The following is an 18,385-nucleotide window of genomic DNA, read 5'->3' as shown; positions in this document are numbered from 1 at the left end:
ACCATAAATTCAAAGAGAAACTAGTCTCATTTACAAATGGCAATTACTTACAAGAGAAAACTGAATTGTAAATTTTAATTGCTAATTTTGATGAAAATCGGAAACTTGGTCAAAGGGAAAAATCACAGAGCTATCAGGAGGGGCTGCGTGTGCAGTCGGCAATGTCTCCGCTCACTTCAATGGTTTTGCAACACAAGCTACTTTCCGGTAAAATCCCTTCTTCTTCTTCTTCTTCTTCTTCTTCTCTAATTCGGCCTACTTTATATTTTTAGCGTCCTGTTCAGGCAAATTACTCTCCCCGTGGAGATGATGTCCCTGTTAAAACAGCGCAGAGAGGGGATAGTACGTACTCTGTTCGTCCACAGAAACGAGTATCTAATACTTATGATAAAATAAATAAAAGTAAAGATGAGCAAAGAAACCAAATGTCAGAATTGGAGTGCATATAAAGGCCACTGAATGCCATTCAGTAAACACTGACCCCACCTAGGCCAGACTGTCCAATACAGCAGCTGTGAGCCACATGGGACAACTTGTTTAAAGGTAAATTAATTAAAATGTCATGAGTTAAAACTTCAGTTCCTAAATTATGCTCATCACATTTCAAGTGCCCAGTGGGCACCCATTACCTGGGGCTTCATTCTGGAAGGCACAGGCGCACATTTTCATCACTGCCAAAGGGCTGTGACAGCACTGACAACATTACCGTGAGGGAAACTGAGACAGGAGGTAGTGAGCTGATGTCGCTGATAAACCAAGAGCCCAGAGCTCTCGGGGGCCGCAATATGCATTGGCGTGCCCCTGAGCATGTTGCTTGCTTCTGCCCAAGGTGAGGCAAAACTCCACATGGTCAGGGCCTTGTTCGTAGTCGTTAGCACACCCCAGTACATACCCCCTCCCCTCAAGAGTGCTTGACATGCATTTATGCAGGACGCCTGAAATGACACGCATAAATGGCCACAACTCCAGTGGAGAACCAAAACCATAAGACACAGTTGCTGAAATCAAGAAGCAAGAGGCTGATGAACAATTTCTCAACCCAAGACTTCGGACATCTTCCCTACTAGGTTTACTTCTCAAAAACCCCCACTAAACATCTTTGTGACAAAATTTATTGATTCTTTAGGACAGAGTCTCACCTATGGAAATGCCCTAAATATCCAACAACAAAAGAATGTCACCTGTTACAGTGGAACACTATGCTGTCTCTAGGAATAATGTGGGCAAAAGCTCAATCATGTGGATACGTACTTACAATAAAAGGTCAGGTGAAAAAGTCAAACACAAAATTGTGATTGTTTCACGTATTACAATTATCCTGTGTGTGAGAGTGTGCACATGGTATGTGGGCACACACATGTGTCTATGTGTACCACACAACCAAGAGAGGGAAAAAAAAAAAAACACCCAGAAAACACCAGCAGAAGAATGGATATCCAAGATACTGATGTCAGCACACAAGAACTTTACAATAATTATGATTAATATATTTAAAACGGGGGGTGCCTGGTGGCTCAGCCGATTGATCATCTGCCTCTTGATTTTGGTTCAGGTCATGATCTCCCTGTTCATGAGATCAAGCCCCCGTGGGGTTCCGTGCTAACAGCGCAGAACCCACTTGAGCGCCTCCCTCTCTCTCTGCCCCTCCCCTGCTCACTCACACTCATGTGTTGTCAAAAATAACTAAATCAACTTAAACAAGATTAAAAAAAAAAAAAAAAAAACTAAGTGGAAAATCAGACAAAAAATAATAATCCAGAGAATTTTAAATATAGAATTGAGGAGCGCCTGGGTGGCTCAGTCGGTTGAGAGTCCGACTTCGGCTCAGGTCATGATCCCATGGTTTGTGGGTTCGAACCCCACATCGGGCTCTGTGCTGACAGCTCAGAGCCTGGAGCCTGCTTTGGATTCTGTGTCTCCCTCTCTCCCTGCCCCTCCCCCGCTCATGCTCTGTCTCTCTCTCTCTGTCAAAAATAAATAAACATTAAAATAAATAAACAAATAAGGAATTGAAACACATATGAAAAATGAAATGGGCATTCTATAACCAAAACATGCAAACTTTGAAACTGGAAATTCACAGGATAGGATTAATGGTAAGCCAGGCAAAGCAGAACGCAGAGTCTGTGAGAGGCAAGACGGGTCCACAGAAACATCCAAACCGCGGCACAGACAGGACGGATGCAAAGACAAGAACACAGAAGATGAGGGTCGAGTGCAGGGAAGAAAGAGTAAGTGAAGAACCAAGTCAAGAATTTTCCAAACCAGGTAACACCACCCCAGAGATTCAAGAAGCTCAGCAAACTCCAAGCAGAATAAACATGAGGAAAAATATAAAAACTAAGTGTAATGCAACTTTAAGCCAAAGAGAGAATCCTAAAAGCAACCGGAGTAAAAAATTCGCATCTTAGCCTCAAAGGAGCAACAACACAACTGATGGCTGGCTTTTCAGCAGAAACTTTAGAAAAGCAGAAGAAAATGGGTAGGAAGTATTTAAATGATGAAATAAGATAGCTGCTAATTCAAGAGCCAACAAGGGTTAAATTACTGTGTTTAAGTCGAGGGAAAATAACATTTTAAAAAATGAATTCTATCCACTGCCAGTTGACCTGCATTTAAAAAAAAAAAAAAAAAAAAAAAGATTTTCAGGCAGAAGTAAATCATCCCACATGCAAGTGTGGTAATGAAGGAACAAAACTTGCCAATCAATCGATCAATTAATCAGTATGTGATTAATCTGCATGAATATTAAATGTTTAAAACAACAGTAATGATGACGATTATAGCCTTTCTGGACTAAACAACTAAAGCTTATCAGACTGGGTATTTTAAAAACCTATATACTCTTTATACACTTTAAATGTAAGAACAAAGGCTGAACATTAAAAGATGGAAAAGATGGAAAAGAGATACCATTCAAATCTGACCAAAGTAAAGCCCATATAATAATATTAACGCAAGACAATGCACATCTTGCACCTGTCAGGATGGCTACTATTTAAAAAAAGCAGGGTAACAAGTATTGGCCAGGATGGGTGGGGGAAGACTGGAGCCCTGTACGTTGTTGGGAGCGACGGAAAATTACGTACTTGCTACAGACAGTAAGGAGTTCCCTCAAAAATTCAGAATTACCACATGACCCAGCAATTCCACATCTGGGTATATTTTGGAAATAAGGGAAAGCAGGGACTTGAAGAGATATTTGCACCCCCATGTCCACAGCAGCACCATTCACAGGAGTCAAGAGGTGGAAACCACCCAAGCGTTCATCAGTGGATGAGTGCATAAAGAAAACACGGTAGATACGTATACGATATGTAATTTTATGTGTCCACTTGATTGAGCCATGGGTATATAGCCATGTGGTTAGACATTATTTCTGGGTATGTCTGTAACTGAGATTAGCATTTAAATCCATAGACAGAGTAAAGCAGACTGCTCCCCCCCCCCCCCCAAAGGCAGGTGGGTCTCATCTAATCTGCTGAGGGTCTGAATAGAAAACAAACAAACAAACAAACAAGGTGAAGGAAGGGAGAATTTGCTCTTTCCCAGACTCTCTTCCAGGGATGTAATGTTATGTTATGTTATGTTATGTTATGTTATGTTATGTTATGTTATGCCACGTTATATATACTGTACTACAGTATGTTATGTTATATTCTAAATTATATCATCTTTCCCTCATAACAAATTCCCTGTTCTGCTGGAGAACCCTGTTACAACATGCAGTGGAATCGTATTCAGCCTCTAACAGATGCAGCAGCATGGACGTACCATGAGGACACCATGCTAAGTAAAATAAGCCAGTCACAAAAAGACAAACACTGTGTGATTCCACTTCTATGAGGTACCTAGAGTAGTCAAATTCACAGAAACGTTAAGTAGAATTATGCTGCCAAGAGCTAGGGAGAGGGTGATATGGGGAGTGTTTCATGGGTACAAGAGTTTCAGTTTTGCAAGATGAAAAAGTTCTGGACACCTGTTACACAACAATGTGAATATACATAACACTACTGAACTATTCACTTAGAAATGGTTGAGATGGGGGCCGCCTGGATGGCTCAGTCGGTTGAGCCTCTGACTTCGGCTCAGGTCACGATCTCACAGCTCGTGAGTTTGAGCCCCGCGTCGGGTTCTGTGCTGACAGCTCAGAGCCTAGAGGCTGCTTCGGATCCTATGTCTTCCTCTCTCTCTCTGACCCTCCCCCGTTCATGCTCTGTCTCTCTCTCTGTCTCAAAACTAAAAATAAACATTAAAAAAAATTTTTTAAAGAAATGGTTGAGATGGTGGGATGCATGGGAGGCTAAGTCAGTTAAGTGTCCAACTTCAGCTCAGGTCATGATCTCACAGTTTGTAAGTTCAAGCTCCACATCCGGCTCTCTGCTGACAGCATGGATCCTGCTTCGGATCCTCTGTCCCCCTCTCTCTGCCCCTCCCCCACTCGCATTTTTCTCTCTCTCTCCCAAAATTAAACATAAAAAAAAAAGAAAGAAATGGTTAAGATGGTCAATTTTATGTTATGTGTCTTACCACCACAACAAAAAAATTCTAGACAATGGAGATGCCAAGGCAGGAAGTATTCATTGCAATATAAAGGTACATTTCATAATGATCAACAAGTCAGTTCTGTATCCACCTAATATTACAGTTTAAAAATATATTAAGGAAAAGACAGACCTAAAGAAACAGAAAAATCAAAAGTATAATTTGAGATTTTAAAACATCTCTCTCTCAGTAACTGATAGAGTATGCAGATGAAAGGGTCATGAAGCTTCCAAAAGATGCGAACACTCCTGAGTAGCTGGTTAAGGGTCACACACAGAACACCACACCCGACAACCACAGAAGGCATACTCGCAGACCCCTTCTCACGTGTGATTCCAAAGCAAGTCTCAACACACGTCAGAGGACTGAAGTCACACAGGCTATGTACACTGAGTGCAGTACAGTCAGACTAAAAATCACGGACAAAAAGATAACCGGAAAAAAACAAAACAAAACAATAAAAAATGTTTGGAAAGGCGCACACACACACACACATCTAAATACTCCTGGGTTAGACATGAAATCCGAATAGAATCAGAAAACATTTTGAATTGAGTGAACATGAAAACACTGAGTACCACCACTTAGAGAATGCAGCCAAAGCAGTACTCGGAAGACATGCATAGCCCTGCAAGTGTGTATCATAAAAGAAGAGAGGCTGAAAATCACCTAAGCTTCCATCTCAAGAATCTGAAAAATAAAAACACCACACCAAATACAAAGAAAAAAGAAAGGAAATAAAGAGCAAAAATCCCTGAAATAAAAATTAAGCATAAAACAGAAGAACAAAATAGACAACAGCAAAACCAGAAGTCATCAATAAACTGGATAGACTGAGCAAGAAAAAAGAAAGGACAATATACCGATGGTATTAATGAAAAAATATGGCGTGGGGTTCTACACACATCCTGAGAGAAGACAGAAACGCGGACCATACGCGGAAAGCCTCCACATACGAGGCTGTAATACAAGAGTCAACAAAAGCAGCAGCATCAGCGGGCCCCACACGCCCATCGTGGTACAGTTACAAGCGCACTGATTTGCTGTTGCTGGGAAAAGAATGTACTGCGACCAGTGGTCTGACCAACCCCCATCTGTCTGCTGACAGTCCTTCACTTCAGAAGTGCCGCTGGTCCTGCCTGGGTCCTCTGCTCAGGGTCTCAGAGACCCCGCCGAGGTGTCCACAAGGCGGATCCTTATCTGCAGACTCTGGGGAGAATCCACTTGCCAGCACATGTCTATCTGCTGCTGCAGAAGCCACTTCCCTCAGTTGTAGGACTGGAGTTCCATTTCCTTGCAGGGTGGCGGGCAGTGACCGCCACCCCTGGGCACCCTGTCCCACGGGCCCCTCCACCTCAGCCACAGAGAGTACCCTGTCCCGTCAGTGTACCTGACCTCCTCTCCTTCCACCAGCTGGAAGAGCTCACTGCTTTTATGGAGCCCTGTGATCAGGTCAGGACCTCTGCAACACTCTCCAGATCTTTAGGTCAACTCATGTGTAACCTCATCTGCAAGTGTAAATCCCCATTTCCACATAAGCAGCAATCACAGGGGTGACACCAGGGGGTAAATGCCATGGAGGCCACCTTAGTATTCACCTACCACAAAAGCTAGTAACAAAATCTTAAATAAAAATCTCCATGTCTTGAAATTTAAAAATACTTCCAAACAACACACCATCAAGAAAGAAATCATAATGAAAATTAAGACATTTGAACAGGCCTGACAGTGAAAACGTGACCCACGACAACTTTTAGAGTACCGTGAAGCCACACAGATGATGTGATGTAAAATCAACGAAGTAAAGAGGGTAAAAAGCATAAGGTAAGCCTTTAATCTGAAAGTCAGAAAGAGGACAGAGAATAAGGAACAATTAGAAAATATTGGGTAAAAATGTCTGAGCTGTTAAATCTAAGACATAATACAGAGGATCACAGTCAAAATCTGGTTCCTAAAGACTACAAAGACAGGCAAACACTACACGAGATACAGTAAGTAGAAAAGAGAGCAAGTGAAAACAAACAGCATCAGGAATGAAAACAGGGAACATAATTGAAGAGATTTAAAATACTCAAGAATACTAGGAACAATTTATTTTCCCTCAAAAACTAAAAACCTGGCTTCATATAATTAACCTAACTAGAGCTTTAAAAAAAAATAATCTTACAACCATGAAAGCAATTAAATCACTAGTTTTAAAAGTCTTCCCACAAATACCAGGTTACAAAGGCAAAACGTACCAAATTTTTAAAGATCACATAAAATGATCATATATAGAGAATTGTCAACCAATTCACAGGGTCAGTTTATCCTTGAAACCCAAACCAGACAAGGATACTAGAAGAAGAACAAGAACAAAAAGAAGAAAAAAAAAGTAATCTCATTTATAAACACGGATGTAAAAATCCTAATCAAAAAAATAATAAGCCTAGCCCAGATGATGCTTAGTGGACAAGTTCATCCCAGAAATGCAAAAATGATTTAACATGAATAAATCTACAAAAGTAAGGGCACCTGAGTGGCTCAGTCTGGTTAAGCGTCTGACTTCGCCTCGGGTCATGATCTCACGGTCCATGGGTTCGAGCCCCACATCAGGTTCTGTACTGACAGCTCAGAAGACTGGAGTCTGTTTCAGATTCTGTGTCTCTCTTACTCTCTGTACCAATCTTTACTCACATTCCATCTCTCTCTCTCTCTCTCTCTCTCTCAAAAATAAACATTAAAAAAAATTATAAATAAATAAATCTACAAAAGTAAATGCACACGTTAACAGACATGGGGGGTGGGAATCACACAATCACGTCAATAGATGTGGAAAAATAATTCAGCAAAATTCAGAGCCTATTAATCATTTTTAAAAATTTCTCAGACAACCAGAAAAGGAAGCTTCCTTTTTACCAAAAGCCTATCACAAGCTTCATTTTTGGTGGTGAAAAATTAACAGCTTTCTCTCTAAAATAAGTAACAAGGTTAAGTATATCAATTATGATCATATCTTAGCATGGCCGTGGAGGTCTTAGCTAGAGCAACATGGCAAGTCAAAGAAGGAAATGATTAACAGAGTGGAAAGGAAGAAGCCAACTATCATTCATCGGTAGTATGATCAATTGTTCCTGTAGAAAATCCAAGAATATACATAGAGCATATTAAAATTAAAGAGAGGAATTTAGCAAGGAAACCAGATGTAAGATGAGCACACAACAATCAACATAGCATTTTCAGGTACGAATCACACAGAAAGGATTACCAAAAAAAAAAAAAAAAAGAAAAAGAAAAGAAAAAGATACCACATATAACGGCAACAAAAACACTAGAGGCCTGGGGAAAATATCACAAAAGATGGGCAAGTTCTTCATAAAAAAAAACTATTAAAAGTGGGCAGGCACTAAAAAAGACCTAAATATATATAGAGAAAGACAGCATATTCCTAAAGAGGAAGATTCACATCCTGAAGATGTTATTCTCCTCACATTAATTAATTAATTATAGATGCAAGCACTTCCAACCAAAACACCAAAGGCTTTCTCCTAAGAATCCGCCAAGCTGATCCTGAAATCTGTATGGACAAGCAAGATGGAAAGGCTTATGCCACCAATGTTAAGAGTTAGCCTAAAGCTACAGTAATTAATACAATGTGGTATTAGTACAGAAATTGAACTATAAAGGAAAAGAATCACAAATTCAATTATGTTCGACTACATGAAAATTAAGAACCCTTGTCCACAGAAAGGCAGTATAAAGAAAATGAAAAGGTAAACCACAAACTGGGGGAAGATAATTGCAGCCCGGGTAACTGATAAAGGACTAGAATTGGGAGGATAAAAATTCTCCTGTAAATCACTAAGAAAAGGATATTTCAATAGAAATACAGGCAAAAAGGGTACAAACAGGCATTCTGCACAAAAGGAGTCATGAACGGCCAAGCAAAAAGATGCTCAAACTCACTGGTAATCAGAAAAATGTAAATTAAGGTCACAATGAGATAATTATCTTCTACCCAGTAGGTTAACAATGAATAAGTAACTTCCAAGTTTTCGTAAGGATGAGCACCAACTGATAGGAGTCTAATCTGCTTCAACCATTTTTACAAAACAGCTATTGTCTTGTAACATTGAACATTGACAGTGCAATAACTGTACCCCTGAGTGTACAGCAAGGAGAAATGGTTATAAATGTGCAGTGGAAGCAGCAAACAAGAGTGATCATAGCTGTGGTGGGTGGCAGACAAAACCTGGGAACAATTCAAATGCCCAGGGACGAGAGAATAGAAAAGTACATAAGGAAACAGCGGCATAGTTGTACAACGATGTGCTGTGATGTACAGACCACACACCACAGCCAAGCACAACTCGGGCGGAACTCAGGAAAAGGAATTCCAAGCAGAAGCAAAAGCAAGCAAGGCTTGGAACACTTGGACAGCATAATATGCTCTTTATAAAAGTCAAACAAGCCACGCTAAATGAGATCTTGCTGAAAAGTAGCTGGGCAGATGGTGAAACTATACATAATTTAAAAAGCAAGACAATAATAAACACAAACTTCAGAATAGCCATAACCATGAGGTAGGGAGAGAGGGGAGGGCGGGGGGGGCAGGACAGGAGAAGAGGCGCACAGATAACTTCCCCAAGACTGGAGGTGCTTAAATCAGCAGTAAGTTGGTGGGTGCCCAGATCATTACCTGCGCTTCATGCCTTACATACATCTCATGCACTCTTTAGTCGGTATCAACACAAAATTTTTATTTTTTTAATTTTAATTTTTATTCGATTTAAAAAATTTTTTTTTCAATGTTTATTTCTGAGAGACAGAGAGACAGAGAACGAGCAGGGAGGGGCAGAGAAAGAGGGAGACACAGAATCGGAAGCAGGCTCCAGGCTCCAAGCTGTCGGCACAGAGCCTGATGCGGGGCTCGAACTCACAAACCATGAGATCATAACCTGAGCTGAAGTCGGATGCTCAACCGTCTGAGCCACCCAGGCATCCCTATTTTATTTTTAAAGTTTACTTTTATTTCTTTTGAGAGAGAAATAGAGAGAAAGTGGGGGAGAGGCAGAGAGAGAGAGAAAGAGACAAAATCCCAAGCAGGCTCTGGGGCTCAACCCCACAAACCGTGAGATCGTCACCTGAGCCAAAGTCAAGAGTCAGACGCTTAACCAACTGAGCCACCCAGGCTCCCACAACAACACATAATTTTAAAAGGAAAGAAGAAGGAAAGAAAGAGAAAGGGAGGGAGGGTGGGAAAGGAGAAAGAAAAAGGAGAAAAAAAACTGCATCAGAAATCCACCAATCAAATTACTACAAAAAAGAACACTGAAGCCGAAATTCTGTAACCTGGGCAACTGACAAAACCTGAAGGCGTACATCTGGTGGCCAGAAAATAACAAAGAGTGCTTGTACTAAAGGGCAAATACCATGTCGAGACAAACTCTCAAAACTTCATCATTTCGGATGAAACTCCGGCCAGTTTCCCTCGCACACCAGCACACCAGGTTGGTCCACGTTTGCGAAGTCTGCACTTAATCCAAACTTCCTAAGTGAACACACTTCCCCCTTCACTTCCCTAGCAACTCCAGAGATGTGGCATCGCTGAAGTGACTTGGTCATTCACATACGGTAGGAGGCAAAGTGCGCGTTTTAGGAAGATTTTGGCAAGCACCACGCAATCACAGCCATCCACGGTTCTCGCACTCAGGTGGACGACAGTGAGGGCACGGGCAAATCCTCCACACAACCTGCGTGTCCCTCACAGGGCGCACCTTTATTCTGTCGGGCGTGCACGTGGCTGTGGGAGCAGCACAGTCCAAACCACCAGGCCAGCTCTGCCTATGTGCTGGGCGTTCGCACTGCCACCCGAGAAACCTGGGACAAAAGACAGCCTCTGTCTATTCGTTTTTCAAATGCAGAGCTGTGAAGAGCTCTCTAGACAGTCAGGTAGACAGCGATGCAGGGGGTTAATGTTATCACCACTATTAAATTTAATTGATGAAGGTCTGGGCTGGCAGGGTATTAACAGCAGTGGTGTGTGAATTCTGGCAGGAAGGAACGCACTCTTCTGTCTAGTCTCATCTTCAACAGCGTGAAAACACCAAAATGACAGCCTTCAGCAGAGCACGTTTCTAGCAGTGCCACGCATTAAAAACTGCAACAGTGACAAGGGGAAAATAATCTGAGTTCAAGGGGCCCGTGATTTCCTCTGACTTCCCGATTCTGGTTCTCTCAGTATGGAGCTGAAGTGGTCCTCCTCTGGAGTAAAAATACAAACAGAGTTCTTTACATCTCTTAACAGAGTCAACCCGCTTCTACTAGCTTTACCCAGTACCTGCTACCTCTGGCTCACCCATACATCACTCTTGCCGCTGACTGGATCCAGAGTACGCAGAAACACTGCAACCCCTTTAAACACAGGAAACAGAGGCAGACACACAGGACACGGGAGAGTCAAGAAGCTACCAGAGCGGGTGAGCCAACTCAGAACACCGCTGGTCCACCTTGAGGTCCAAAGGGGTTACCAAAGCCCAGGAGGCAGGGCTATCAGGGGTGAGAAGCACGGGAGGTGGGTGGCGCAAAGGACTAGATGGGCAGCTGAAGCACAGGAAGTTCAAGTGCTCTATTCAAGGTCAGACAAGGACCAGCGAAGCCCACAGCTCTCAGCCAGAGTCCTGGCCTTCAGTCTCCTGCTAGTGCCTCTCAGGGGCCGCAAGTGCCAGAGGTCAGAAGGCACGGGAACCAGCAGAGCAGAGCAGGAGGGATGCCCTCCCCCAACACTCGTCCTCTGACTTCCAACAGACTCCTGGGTGACAGACGCCTCCTGAGAAGGCCCTCTCTCTGGACCCTCTTACATCGCCACTGCAATCAATGAAGACCACTGGAACACTACCTACCTGAGCTCCCTAAGCAACAGGATACCCTTGGTTTAAATTAAGGATCCACAAGAAAATAGGGGGAAAAAAAATCATACAAAAACCATTCCTGTATTTGGCCATTTAAAAAAGCCAACATTAAATTGCTTACTATCCCTTATTTAAAACTTTAGGACAGGGGAGCCTGGGTGGCTCAGTCACTTAAGCATCCAACTTCAGCTCAGGTCATGATCTCGTGGTTTGTGAGTTCAAGCCCCGTTCGGGCTCTGTGCTGACAGCTCAGAGCCTGGAGCCTGCTTCGGATTCCGTGTCTCCCTCTGTCTCTGCCCCTCCCCCACTCGCTCACACTCTCTCTCTCTCAAAAATAACGTTAAAAAAAAATAAAACAGGGGCGCCTGGGTGGCGCAGTCGGTTAAGCGTCCGACTTCAGCCAGGCCACGATCTCGCGGTCCGTGAGTTCGAGCCCCGCGTCGGGCTCTGGGCTGATGGCTCAGAGCCTGGAGCCTGTTTCCGATTCTGTGTCTCCCTCTCTCTCTGCCCCTCCCCCGTTCATGCTCTGTCTCTCTCTGTCCCAAAAATAAATAAATGTTGAAAAAAAATTTTTTTAAAAAATAAAAATAAAACAAAGCTTTAGGACAAATTCCTCCTACAGGAAAAGGTTTCTCTCTCCTGGATGGATGCTATTCATGCACTAACTGTACTATGAGTACTGGGGAGCAACTACTTCCCTTTTCACCATGGCTGTCTGTAAGCTCAATGACAGACTTCATGCGTGCTTGCACAAGCTATCCTTAGCCTACGTTTCCTGGAATACTTAACTTTCTTAGTGCCTGGTTCTCTGGCAACCACAATTACCCAAATACGGTCAAGAAATAGAAAACAAACAGAAAAGCCTTCTGACAAAAGGCAAAATAGCTGTCACAAAATCCGTGCACTAAAGGTCACAGGCTCTGGAGCCAGCCTGCCTGGGTTGGAACAGTTATTGTAAATATGTCCCATATGCTCAAGTCAAAGGGAAACAAGACCTGTTAAGAGAAGATATAAAAGAGACCCCAATGAAACTTAGGTGTAAAATACAGTATCTAAAATTAGAAATACACCTGGTGTGACTCACAGATTAGATATGGCAGAAGGGAAAAAGCAGTGACAATGAAGACAAAATAGGTTTTAAACTATCCAGGCAGAGGAAAAAAAAAAAAAAAGACAGAAGGAAATGAACAGAACATGTCTAAGATGTGGGATGTATTAACCAATCTGACACACATCAGAGCCACCTGAGGAAAAGGAAAAAGGCAGAAAAATATTTGAAAAGATATTAACTATTTCTTCAAATCTGATGAAAAACCCGTACTCACAGATGCAAGAAACTCACTGAAACCAAAACATTAGAAACCTAAAGAGAACGAAACCAAGGCACATCATAATCAAATTGCTGAAAACAAGTGATAAGGAAAAACCTTAAAAGTGGCCAGAAAGGGGAAACAGGGCAGAGGAAAACAGTAAGCATGACAGCACGCTGGTCATCAGGAGCTACGTCAGGCAGGACACAAGGGAACACCACACTTAAAGAAAAGGGGAAAAAAATGGTCAATCTAGAATTTTCTACGCAGCAAGATATCTTTCGAGAATAAAAGCAAAAACAAAGACTTTTTCAAAAGAAGAAGAAAAGGAAGACAGTCCATTTACCAGCAGACCTACATCTGATAAACACTGATGCGAGGTTCTTGACAGCAGATTCGCACAAAAGAATGAAGAGCACGAGAAACTGAAAATATGCAAATAAATATAAAAGCTGGAAGGAGGGGGTCCTAGTTTTAATCTCTTCAAAAGATAACTCGCCACCTAAAGCAAAAATAACAACATATTCTGGAGTTTGCACCATATGCAGACATACGATGTACTGAATGAGTACAACAGGAACACGGCTGGGAGAGGCCGAAGCTTCTCTTGTACAGAGTTCACACTGCAGGACGCCGAATGCAGATGACGGGAGACTAGATATGCACACAACACTCTAGAGTCCCCACTAAGAAGAGACGAAGAACAGAGAGCTGATTAACCAACAGTATAGGGAAAAATTAAGCTAAACTCATTAAAAATATACATTTAAACAATCCAAAAGCAGGTAGGAAAATGAGGAGGCAAAAGATGAAATGGGACAAAGCAAACAGCAAGACGGCATGCTTAAACCCCACCAGACTGACGATCACATAAATGCACATGCTCTCAATACTACAATTTCTAAAAAGATGTTATCAGATGAGAGTTTTTAAAAACAAGACCCAACTGTATGCCGCCTACAAGAAACACATGTGAAATACAATGACAAAATAGGTAAAATGTAAATGGGTGGAAAAGCATTTTCCACAGAAATGCTAATGAAAAGAAACCTGGAGTGGTCATCTTAGCATCAAACAAGATTTGAAAACAAGAAATATTATTAAGGCAAAAGGCAGCCATTTCATAAGGATAAAAGGGTTAATTCACCATGAGGACGTAACAATTCAAAATTCTAAATATTGGGATGCCTGGGTGGCTCAGTTGGTTAAGCAACTCTTGGTTTAGACTCAGGACATGATCTCACGATTCATGAGTTCGAGCCCACTTGGGATGCTCTTTGCCCCTCCTCCTTCTCAAAATAAACATTTAAAAAAAAATTCTACATATGCATGTACCTAAGAACAAGTTCAAAGCAAATGAAGCAAGAGCTGAGAATCGAAGGGGAAGCAAATCTCGAGCTATCACAAATAATTTAAAGAACAGGGAGACAAGAAAAGCAGCAAGGAGACAGAAGACCTGAACTACACAATCAATAAATGTGACCCAACTGACAATGGAAAGAGCACTCTCCCCCAAAACCAGACTATACATTCCTTTCAAGTGCATACAAACATTCACCAAGACAGATCATGTTCTGGGCCATAAAGCAATTCTCAATAAATTTAGGACTGAAATCATAAAAAAAAAAAAAAAAAAATGTCCTCTGACCACAAGGTAATTAAATGAAAGATCAATAAGAGAGACATCAGGAAAATCCCCCACTATTTAGAAGAGAAACAACATATTTCTAAATAACCCATGCATTAGGGGTGCCTGGGTAGCTCAGTCCGTTAAGCGTCTGACTTTGGCTCAGGTCATGATCTCGCAGTTCATGAGTTTGAGCCCTGCATCGGGCTCTGTGCTGACAGCTCAGAGCCTAGAGCCTATATCAGATTCTGTGTCTCCCTCTCTCTCTGACCCTCCTCCATTCATGCTCTGTCTCTCTCTGTCTCAAAAATAAATAAACCTTAAAAAAAATAATAAATAAATAAATAACCCATGCATTAAAGAAGGGATCACAAAGGAAAGTGGAAAACACTGCACTAAGTGAAAATAAGAAGACAACACAGCCATCTGTGGGATGCAGTGCTTCCTGCCTTCCAGGGAAAGCTTAGCATTGAGTGTTAACATGAGAAAAGACCAAGGGCTCAACTCAGTGATCTAAGCTTCCACCTTAGCAAACTATAAACAGAAAGTAAACTAAACCGGAAGTAAGCAGAAGAAGGCAATAATAAAGAGAAGAAACCAACAGAAGACAAAAGAGAAAATCAATTATAACAAAAGTTGGTTCTCTGAAATTGACAAACCTCTAACCAGAACAATCAGAAAAAGAGAGAGAGAGAGAGAGAGAAAGAAAACACAAATAACCAGTATCAGTAATAAAAGCAAGGACCAGACATTCAAAGGACAGTAAGACAATATTAAAATAACTCTGGGCCAATAAATTGTTAGATGAAACGGCCAAATTCCCTGAAAAACAAATTACCAAAAAGTAACTCAGGAAGAAATAAATGACTTGAATAACACCGCCTACTAAAGAAACTGAATGTATAGTTTCTATCCTTCCACAAAGAAAACCCCACACCAACACGGCTTCATCGGTAAATCCCTACAAACATTTAAAGAAGTGGTGATATTAATAGCACACAAACTATTCCAACAAAAGAGGCCCCATCTCATGAGTCACAGATTTTGCCCTAATTCCAAACTAGAAAGAGACTCCAAGAGAAGAAAGCTTCAGGTCAGTATCCCTCATAAACACAGACACACAAATCCTCAAGCTATGAAAATATTAATACACCAAGCCCAGTGGGGATTATCCAGGAATGCAAAGTTGGTTTGACATATGAAAATCCAGCACTGTAATTCACTGCATTAATAGCACAAAGGAAAAGTTTCCCCAATCTAACAAGAAGCTCCTACAAAAGTGCCCGGCGAAGATGACTCTTCATGGTGAATAACCGTGATGTAAAACAAGCTGGCACCAAATCTGGAGGGAATCCTCCCACCTACCGCTCCACAAACCCAAGGTCAAGGGGGGAAAAAAGCCATTCCTGTGAGAATGCCCAAATGAAGCAATCAAGCTTGTGATCTTTATTCAATCCTCCAACCGTTGTCAATACTCTGTGCCCAGAGGGGAGCACGCTGGAGGCAACGGAGGCTGTTTGCAGGAAAGCACCCGCCTAGCTGCCCGAGTTCTTCCGAAGAGCCGGCTGACTTTTCCATGAAACAAAAGCTTTACGTGTAGAGATGAGTAACAAACTACGGTTACTCAGACTTGGGTATCCGGCAGACATTTCCTCAAAAATAAACAAAGCAACACTACTTGATGCCAATGATAAATGACAAATTGAGAGCTTTAAGTGATAATTACAACTCTGAAAAATTTGTATCCCCCACCTGTGGTCCCCGATTCTAAGGCTGCTCTAAGTTGAAAGGCAGTGATATTAACAAGCCCGGGTTTTAATACTGCACGATGAAACATGTCAACATTTGGAAGACGCGTGTAAGTCAGCAAACAGGTATTTTCCAAAAGACCAGTGAATGACGTTACAAAATCATCCAAGGTGCAAGACACACGTGTCGATTTTCACTTAAGGGACTACAAAAAGCTCGCTAAGGGCTCAGATTCCACACAGCAAAGAACCTTCAAGAAACGAACACTTGCCCAGTTCTGATGCCATCTCAGAGAATATCCACGATTATCTGGAAAAGCTATTAAAATGCTTCTCCCTTACCAGTTACTTATTTGGATGAAGCCAGATTCTCTCAAGATACTTCAACCAAAACATATCACCACAGATGGAATGCAGGAGGCACATGTGAGATCTAGCTGCCTTCCACTAGCCCAGTCATTTAAAAGACGCAGAAGGGGGCACCCGGGTGCCTCAGTCAGTTGAGCGTTGGACTTCAGCTCAGGTCATGATCTCACGGTTTGTAAGTTCAAGCCCCCAGTCAGGCTCTGTGCTGACAGCTCAGAGCCTGGAGCCTGCTTCGGATTCTGTGCCTCCCTCTCTTGCTCTCTGCCCCTCCACCATTCATACTCAGTCTCTCTCTCTCTCTCAAAAATAAACATTAAAAAAACATTTAAAAAAAGATATAGGAAAAAAAAAGTAAACCAATACCACTCATTTCACTAATTATCTTTTTACAGAAAATAGTTACTTTTCAGTTTAAAATGTGTTATTTACATTAAAGTGTAATCAGTTTATCATAGCTTAAATGAATTAATATTTTTAAGTTTCTCGATGCTAACTTCTAACATGGTAAATGTTGATATATGACTCATATAAGTTATTTGAGATCTCCAGTAAGTTTTCAGAGCACAAAAAGTCTGAAACCAAACATGTGGGGCCTACTCCAGGGCTGGACTCTGCCCGGCCCTGACCAACCCTCCATCTCTACCTCCGACAACCCAGATGCCTTTCGGGACCTAATTCCCCCATCTGCAAACAGGAGGAAAATCAGGGGAACACCTCTGTATTCTCTGACATCCAGAGCACAAGCAGAGGAGAATCATATGAAAATACCCATTTTCCTATCTTTTTAAATGATTTCTACCACCTCCACCTCTACCACCACCTGGACAAACTTTTCCATAAAAATTTGATTAAACCTCTCTAGGAGACTTCCTTATAAAGCTCCACTAGAGAGAATATATCATTATTTCAGCTTAGGGTTGGAAACGAAAAGACAAAAAAAAAAAAAAAAAAAGAATCCTTTGGTACTGTAGCAAGTCAGTGCATGAATACAATTCCATATGAAAACATTTAAAATACATTAGATTTTTGGTCAAGATGAAAGACTGAAAAAAAAAAAATCAAGCAATCTATTCTAATTGGGTTCCCATGGTAACTGTACAATTGGGTTTTTCAATATAACATCCCAAAGGCCCAATGCACACTTGTAAAATATACTTCAAACAGCCTGAATTGTTTTTACATTACAGCACTCCCAGGAAGATCAATTACTATACATCCCCACCCTGACTATTAGTGGCAGGACACGTTAACACTGCTTGCCATATTAACATAAGTCATATAAGGAACACTACATATCACAATCATTATATAAAACTAATCACACACTTCAGATTCATCAAACCCGCTCTAGGTAATAAACCCATACTACTATTGTCACAGAATCATGTTTACGAAATGCAAGAAATCGAGCCCAACTACATGCCACACCATTATGCCTCTCTTATTGATTTCAAGGATAAACAGAATCAATCATTAATAATTACATTATAAGATGGCCCTCAAGGTTAATCATATTCTTAGAGACTCTCACTATGGAATTAAACAACAAACATCGCTGTGCTAATAAATAAATAAATAAAACATAACTGAGAATTCAAACCCACGTTTTAAATATTAACACCATGATGCCAAGCATAGCACACTCCCTCATCGGGGAGTCTAGCTTCTCCCACACTGACCGCAGCGGTCTCTCCCTGCCAAGGGGGATCCTGGGGGCACAGTGCTGGCCCGCACGGCAAAAGCACAGAGGGAGCCTGGGCCACAGCTCAGCAATGGCCAAGATGCATTGGGTAAAAGCTCACAACTTGAATTTTCTTTGCAATAAGCCCAAAAATCCCTGCACATCTGATGCATTCTGCAGATCTACACCCCATAACACGAACTGCTGCTTGGGCAGAA

At 41.7% G+C, this 18,385-nt stretch overlaps 1 protein-coding gene and 1 long non-coding RNA gene across 16 annotated transcripts in view; one reads left to right on the top strand and one right to left on the bottom strand.

Annotated features, from left to right (window-relative positions):
• The window catches only part of MGMT (O-6-methylguanine-DNA methyltransferase), a 298,692-nt gene that overhangs the window by 268,630 nt on the left and 11,677 nt on the right, over positions 1-18,385 (bottom strand). For 2 of the 15 annotated variants that reach the window (XM_045040850.1, XM_045040849.1), the window contains exon 2: positions 52-315. The exons of the other annotated variants lie outside the window; for them this stretch is intronic. The gene's annotated coding sequence lies outside the window, so the exon portion shown is untranslated. The remainder of the gene's footprint in view (positions 1-51; positions 316-18,385) is intronic. 15 annotated transcript variants of the gene reach the window in all.
• LOC109492783 lies at positions 9,821-11,565 on the top strand. Its single transcript, XR_002736989.2, has 2 exons — positions 9,821-10,034; positions 10,832-11,565. It is a non-coding gene; the product is annotated as an uncharacterized LOC109492783 (long non-coding RNA).

This window comes from Felis catus, chromosome D2 (genome assembly GCF_018350175.1).
Source record: "Felis catus isolate Fca126 chromosome D2, F.catus_Fca126_mat1.0, whole genome shotgun sequence".
In the NCBI taxonomy this organism is placed as follows: Eukaryota; Metazoa; Chordata; class Mammalia; order Carnivora; family Felidae; genus Felis; species Felis catus.
Note: the sequence above shows the minus strand (reverse complement) of the source record. Positions and strands in the feature narration are given on the sequence as shown.